Below are 8,191 nucleotides of genomic sequence, written 5' to 3' on the forward strand. Positions count from 1 at the left end.
AACGAGTCTGGAACCCCGCGAATTTATTGCCTAGCACGGTTCGCCATTTCTCCATTCTCCACTTTTATTCGGAGCCCCATGAATTGATTGTCATTCATGCATCCTCCACCAACGAGTCTGGAGCCCCGCGAATTGATTGCCTAGTGCCGTTCACGAATTCTCCATTCTCCACTTTTATTCGGAGCCCCATGAATTGATTGTCATTCATGCATCCTCCACACAGGAGTCTGGAGCCCCGCGAATTGATTGCCTAGCGCTAATCGCACTTTCTCCATTCTCCACTTTTATTCGAAACCCCATGAATTGATTGTCATTCATGCATCCTCCACCAATGATTCTGGAGCCCCGCGAATTGACTGCCTAGCGCTGTTCGCCAATTCTCCATTCTCCACTTTTATTCGGAGCCCCATGAATTGATTGTCGTTCATGCATCCTCTACGAACGAGTCTGGAACCCCGCGAATTTATTGCCTAGCACTGTTCGCCATTTCTCCATTCTCCACTTTTATTCGGAGCCCCATGAATTGATTGTCATTCATGCATCCTCCACCAACGAGTCTGGAGCCCCGCGAATTGATTGCCTAGCGCTGTTCACGAATTCTCCATTCTCCACTTTTATTCGGAGCCCCATGAATTGATTGTCGTTCATGCATCCTCTACGAACGAGTCTGGAACCCCGCGAATTTATTGCCTAGCCCTGTTCGCCATTTCTCCATTCTCCACTTTTACTCGGAGCCCCATGAATTGATTATCGTTCATGCATCCTACACCACCGAGTCTGGAGCCCCGCGAATTGATTGCCTAGCGTTGTTCGCCAATTCTCCATTCTCCACTTTTATTCGAAGCCCCATGAATTGATTGTCGTTCATGCCTCCTCCACCACCGAGTCTGGAGCCTTGCGAATTGATTGCCTAGTGATGTTCGCCAATTCTCCATTCTCCACTTTTACTCAGAGCCCCATGAATTGATTATCGTTAATGCATCCTCCACCATCGAGTCTGGAGCCCCGCGAATTGACTGCCTAGTGTTGTTCGCCAATTCTCCATTCTCCACTTTTATTCGAAGCCCCATGAATTGATTGTCATTCATGCATCCTCCACCAACGAGTCTCGAGCCCCGCGAATTGATTGCCATGCACTGTTCGCCAATTCTCTATTCTCCACTTTTATTCGGAGCCCCATGAATTGATTGTCATTCATGCATCCTCCACCAACGAGTCTGGAGCCCCGCGAATTGATTGCCTAGCGTTGTTCGCCAATTCTCCATTCTCCACTTTTATTCGAAGCCCCATGAATTGATTGTCATTCATGCAACCTCCACCAACGAGTCTGGAGCCCCGCGAATTGAGTGCCTAGCGCTATTCGCCAATTCTCCATTCTCCACTTTTATTCAGAGCCCCATGAATTGATTGTCATTCATGCATCCTCCACCAACGAGTCTGAAGCCCTGTGAATTGATTCCCTAGCGTTGTTCGCCAATTCTCCATTCTCCACTTTTATTCGAAGCCCCATGAATTGATTGTCATTCATGCATCCTCCACCACCGAGTCTGGAGCCCCGCGAATTGATTGCCTAGCGCTTTTCGCCAATTCTCCATTCTCCACTTTAATTCGGAGCCCCATGAATTAATTGTCATTCATGGATCCTCAACCAATGATTCTGGAGCCCCGCGAATTGATTGCCTAGCGCTGTTCGCCAATTCTCCATTCTCCACTTTTATTCGGAGCCCCATGAATTGATTGTCGTTCATGCATCCTCTATGAACGAGTCTGGAAGCCCGCGAATTTAATTCCTAGCACTGTTCGCCATTTCTCCATTCTCCACTTTTATTCGGAGCCCCATGAATTGATTGTCATTCATGCATCCTCCACCAACGAGTCTGGAGCCCCGCGAATTGATTGCTTAGCGCTGTTCACGAATTCTCCATTCTCCACTTTTATTCGGAGCCCCATGAATTGATTGTCATTCATGCATCTTCCACACAGGAGTCTGGAGCCCCGCGAATTAATTGCCTAGCGTTGTTCGCCAATTCTCCATTCTCCAATTTTATTCGGAGCCCCATGAATTGATTTTCGTTCATGCATCCTCCACCAACGAGTCTCGAGCCCCGCGAATTGATTGCCTAGTGCTGTTCGACAATTCTCTATTCTCCACTTTTTTTCGGAGCCCCATGAATTGATTGTTATTCATGCATCCTCCACCAACGAGTCTGGAGCCCCGCGAATTGATTGCTTAGCGATGTTCTCCAATTCTGCATTCTCCATTTTTATTCGGAGCCCCATGAATTGATTGTCATTCATGCATCCTCCACCAACGAGTCTGGAGCCCCGCGAATTGATTGCCTAGTGCTGTTTGCCAATTCTCCATTCTCCACTTTTATCCGGAGCCCCGTGAATTGATTGTCATTCATGCATCCTCCACCAACGAGTCTGGATCCCCGCGAATTGATTGCCAAGCACTGTTCGCCAATTCTCCATTCTCCACTTTTATTCGGAGCCCCATGAATTGATTGTCATTCATGCATCCTCCCTCGAAAACTTGTTTGGAGACCCATTGATGGAAGCTTGCTTGTGGAGCTTCTATGGAGGCTGGATCTTTGATCTTCAATGGGGTCTTTTAATGGTGATTTTCCACCATGGAGATGCAGTGGAAGACAAAGGAAAAGAGGTGAGAGGAGGCATCATCCATTAAGGAATAAGCCATGAAAGAAGGACCTTCACCACCAAGATGAGCCTTGGATAAGAAGCTTGGAGAGGATGCTTCAATGGAGGAAAATAAAGAGGGAGAGAAAGAGAGAGGGGGAGCACGAAATTGAAGGAAGAAAAAGGGAGAGAAGTTGAACTTTGAGTTGTGTCTCACAAGACTCTCATTCATTAAAGTTACAACAAGTGTTACACATGTTTCTATTTATAGACTAGGTAGCTTCCTTGAGAAGCTTTCTTGAGAAAACTTCCTTGAGAAGCTTCTTTGAGAAAACTTCCTTGAGAAGCTAGAGCTTAGCTACACACACCCCTCTAATAACTAAGCTCACCTCCTTGAGAAGCTTCCTTGAAAAGATTCCTAAAGAAGCTAGAGCTTAGCTACACACACCTCTCTAATAGCTAAGCTCACCTCCTTGAGATGAGAAGCTAGAACTTAGCTACACACCCTTTATAATAGCTAAGCTCACCCCCATGACAAAATACATGAAAATACAAAAAAAAAGTTCCTACTACAAATACTACTCAAAATGCCTCGAAATACAAGGCTAAAACCCTATACTATTAGAATGGCCAAAATACAAGGCCTAAACGAAGGAAAAAAAACCTATTCTAATATTTACAAAGATAAGCGGGCTCATACTTAGCCCATGGGCTCAAAATCTACCCTAAGGCTCATGAGAACCCTAGGGCTTTCCCTTGGATCTCTGGCCCAATCTACTTGGAGTCTTCTATCCAATGCCCTTGCGGGGTAGGATTGCATCATTCCCTCCACCTTGGAAAGGATTTGACCTCAAATCCCAAGGTTCTTCATACTCTGGGCTCCTTCCCTCGACACCTGTAAAAAGAACAAAAACATATGTATTAGTGGTGTTTGGTATGTTGAAGTAAGGTAAGGTTTGAAAACCCATTTCCTGGGCATCTTCCCATGAAGGAACATGGTTCCTCACCAACTCAATGAGTGGTGCTACAAGTATAGAAAAATATGGGACAAACCTTTTGTAAAAGTTTGTTAAGTCATGGAAGCCCCAATTTTTTCTTAAACTTGGTGGAGTGGACCACTCAGGAATGACCTTTATTCTCTTAGGGTTCATGGGAACCCCTTGATCACTATTTGAAAAATTAAGAAAAGTAACGCAATAAAACATACCTTTTTCTATATTTTCATATTGATTATTCCTACCAAAAAGTATGACAAACCTAAGGTGTCCCATATGAGTACCTAAGTTTGTATTGAAACAAAAAATAAGAACAAACCTACCTAATGGGTCCCTATGTACACACACCATGAAGATGTTAGGTGTACGAATGATTTTACAAAAAGAGGGTTGCACCACTCAAAACATTCATCATACCACCTATTTTAGGGACTTGGTGCCTAATAATACCTATTTTGGGCACCAACAAAGCACAAGGATTTAAGCTTTTGCGAACCAAACCCTCATCCAACAACTTCTTTACTTGAGGAATAAACTCAAGCCCAAGAGGTGTGGCAATGCTAGCAAGTGTCTTTTTACAAAAGAGAAAATGTGGAGGTTGTCTAAGAGGGAAAGTTTCTTTAATGTTTGTCTTTATTGTAAAATGAGTTTCCTTCTTAGCTAAACTCTTGGAGGAGACACTTACCTCCTTACACTTCTCTTTAACCACTAATGGTTGTCCTTCTTCTTGGGGGTAGATTTCTTCACTAGATTCTTCCCCTTTTGCTTCTTCACTTTCACTAGAGGAAGGTGAAGTAGTAGCCTCATATTGGCTACTATAAATGTCTTGGCCCCTCATAATCATGGTTTTTGTGGTGGGGCATTGAGAAGTAATGTGTCCTCTTCCAAGACATTTAAAGCACTTTATAGAGCTAGTTTTCTCTTGCATACTAGCCTTAGGGGCTTGCTTTTCTATTGTCTTCCCCTTATCATCTTTGGGCTTAGAAGGTGTCACCCCTAAGATGCCTTGACCTTGGTCTTTCTTTGGATAAGAGTGAGAGCCATAAGATTTTGAAGTAGACTTCTTTTTAAGTTCTTGCTCTACCCTTATTTCCCAATCTAAGTTAGCCTTTACATTGTTCTTCCCATGGAAGTATGAGAGGTTAATGTTAGCCTCTTGAGGCTTTCTTTCCTTTTCTCTTCTATGGGAGTGAGGTCTAAGATGTGACCTATGCCTTCCTTCGTAATAGTCACGAAGTTCTTCACTTAGGCTCTTGCAAGAGTTATGACTACTATAGGAGACATGTTTTTCTCTTTTCATTTCTTTCATTATTTTTCTTCTTTCTTCCTCTCTTATTTTCTTTCTTTCATCTTGACTTATTTCTTCCACTCTTTTTTTTCCTTTTTCTTTTCTCTCTTGTTTTTCTTTCCATAACTTGAGGGAACTCAACTCATCTAAGATTCTAGATAAAGGGTCTTTATGACTAGTACCCTCGCCATTAACACTAGATGAATGATGACTCATGTTGGTTCCTAAGTTGTGGTTCTTTCTTGTTGGAGGTTTTAAAACAAAAGGTAAAAGAAACTATGGTTGAAACTAGCCAAAATAAACACTAAAAGAGGTGTGACAGATAAGGTAAACAACTAATTGGTAAAAGGAAAGCTACCTAGGCGGTTTGACAATGGAAGGTAAAGGAAATAAGCTATGAAAGTAAGCAAGAAAAGTAAACTAAGTGAATCCTAAGAGTTTTTGGATGACCACATCAAGGTTCCCAACAAAACACTCACTATCCTAAGGAAATATTGCCTAAAATTATTACACACAAATGGAAGTTTGGTAACCTATTGGAGACTCCCAACACACTTCCAATGAATGGCCTTTTTGTTACAAAACTTGAAAGCAATAAAGGTAAGTAAATTGCAAATTTAAAAATTACAAAACATCCTCAATTTTGGTGGTTGTTATCTCTTTGGTGATTCACTCAATTTGGAGTGCTTCTTAGTCCAATAGCTCTTAAGGTGGTTGGCCCCACTACTAAAAAAATCTGTTTTTACGACGCACATTCTAAAGCGGTTCTCTGGAACCGTCTTAGAATGTGCGTCGGTGGCATTTTTGTAATTAACGCCAATATAATTATAACGGTCTATGCCACCCGTCTTTGTAGGTAGGCCATGATGGCATTTTTGTAATTCGAAGACTTTATTCTAAGACGAGTGTCATTAGAAAACGTCATTGTTAGTTTAGAAAAAAAAAAGTTATACGCGTTCTGAACCCTAAGCAAGGTCACAACCTCGAAGCTGAGTTCTTTCTACTATGTTGCATCAACAGTTATATGGCGACAATGACTGTGACCAAAAAATCACCTCTGAAGAAACCCGATTCCGCATCCACCCTCAGTCCCACCGCGTGCGGCGTCAAAGAGGATTTCTCCGTGCTCACCAACGACGAAGAAGAAGAAGATGTAATTGCCAATATCCAAAACTATTTCGCAGAGATTAGTAGCAAGTTCAAGAACGGGATCTTCAAAATCTGCGAGGCTCACTGTAACTCCTAACTTCCCAGATTGTCATCTTCCTCTTCAGTCATCTATTTTCCTCTTTTCTCTCCGGTGATTGTTGGAACTCAAAGAGCTTCTTTGATGGAACAGGTTAGTAAAACACACTGCGTTTTGAAGCTTCAGTTTCACTTTTGAGTTTCGATTCTTTCCCTCTACTCTGTGTATGTGTGCGTTTTGTGAATTTTTGCAGTACGAAAAGGTTGAGAAGATAGGGTCGCGACCGCGTCACCAAGGAGACCATCGCGTTGAAGAAGATTCACCTCGAGCAGGAGGATGAGGGGGTTCCCAGCACCGCCATTCATGAGATTTCTCTCTTGAAAGAAATGCAGCACAGGAACATTGTTAGGTATATAGTATATCTGAAGAATGTGTTGGTCTGTGCAATTCATGTGCTGAGAAAGAATATTATATGGACATAGTTATAGAAATTAGAAAATTTGGAAGATTTAATGTTCGGTGTGAGCCTCGGTGTCTCGACATGGTGTTCATTTTGTGTTGTTTTTTGGTTCTATTATATTGTCTGACAAACCCTGCAGCTGTGAATTGTTCGTGTATGTGACATTTGGATGCATCAATAATTTTTTAACATTATCATTTTTGAGTCTGGCTGTTTATGTAAAGAAAAAAATACCATACTTAATGTCCCTATGTTTTCCAGTGTCCCAGCATAATACTCCCAAGGGACATAATTCTGTTTACACTGTTTTATAAGGTCTACTAAAAACATGCTTGTGGGGTGTTATGTATGCCAATTAGGATTGAATGGCCAAGAAAACTTGTTGACTTTAGTTCCTTTAATTATGTTGCTTCATTTAGTTCATACATTGTTGTCCTAATGTTATTTGTCTCTTAGTCATTTCCTCATTATCATTGGTGTATGTGTGGAATGCAGGTTGTAGGATGTAGTGCACGATGAGAAGAGTTTGTATCTGGTACAATTGGTTTCTGAGGGAAGACAAAGGTAGTTAGATAATAAATTCAAGGACTTTGTTGCAAGGTTGAAATGGTGTAATAGTTCTAACTCCTCTATCCTTGAATTCTTGCTTCATTACTCTCTTTTCTAATGTGATATGTGGCATTAGAATCATTTTCAATATTTGGCTGAATACCTAGAACACTATGCAATTTGTTATAACAGTGAGGCTGGAGAACTTTATTCAAAGAAGCTTGCCAAGTTTGTTGGAAAGCGTCTCAAATCAGAATGGGCTGCTTCTGTAAGCATTATCTATTGTATAGATTCAAACTCTGCCTTTTCCCTTGAAATTCAATGCTCAAACAAAGTTAACGCTTGAAAACTATCCTTTTACACTTATGGCTTAGGCATTGTCTTCTAAATCTGCATATAACATTTATGTTGAACTGTGATCCAGTGCCAATGATTATATATCATTTATAGTGAATTTGCTAAACAGCATGTATAAGCAAGTATTAAAGGGAATGATGATTTGTGATATTTGTAACTTCTTGTCTAGATATGGACTAGTACACTGCAACGAACAATTCTGACAGCCACTCCAATTATTGGATTTCCCAAGGTTAGTGTCATACTTAAGTTTATGGTTGTGTACAGTCATGTTATTTATTTCACGAGAAATAGGTTGACAAATGTACACATTTTGACTTACTATCTATATGTTAGATACAATGGCGTGCACTTGATGAGATAAACGCAGGGGTGTGTGATGGTATGGCATATGCAGAAATCAAGAAAAACATGCCAGAGGAGTATGAGTATGTTTGCAGACTTGTAATTTTTCTCTTATTTGCAAGTTGCATGCAACTAATATGGCAGATAAAAAGAAGCACAATGTGGAACTTCTCTCTTATTAATTTTTATGATACATAGATTAAAATATAATGTCTTAGACAAATATTAACTAAGACCTTGTAACTCTAGATTATATGACCAGGAACCATATAATATTTCTTTGGATTTATTCCTTAAACTTTTTTAAAAATTGTTTTTAGTTCGTGAATTTTTTTATTTATTTTTAGTTCTTTAATTATATTTTGTCTTGG

At 40.8% G+C, this 8,191-nt stretch overlaps 1 long non-coding RNA gene across 1 annotated transcript; it reads left to right on the forward strand.

The window, feature by feature from the left end:
* The first annotated feature begins 7,102 nt into the window (after nt 1-7,102).
* LOC114392805 lies at nt 7,103-7,903 on the forward strand. The gene is made up of 3 exons (XR_003662396.1): nt 7,103-7,386; nt 7,645-7,707; nt 7,812-7,903. It is a non-coding gene; the product is annotated as an uncharacterized LOC114392805 (long non-coding RNA).
* The last annotated feature ends 288 nt before the right edge of the window (nt 7,904-8,191 follow it).

This window comes from Glycine soja, chromosome 17, assembly GCF_004193775.1.
Source record: "Glycine soja cultivar W05 chromosome 17, ASM419377v2, whole genome shotgun sequence".
Lineage (NCBI taxonomy): Eukaryota > Viridiplantae > Streptophyta > Magnoliopsida > Fabales > Fabaceae > Glycine > Glycine soja.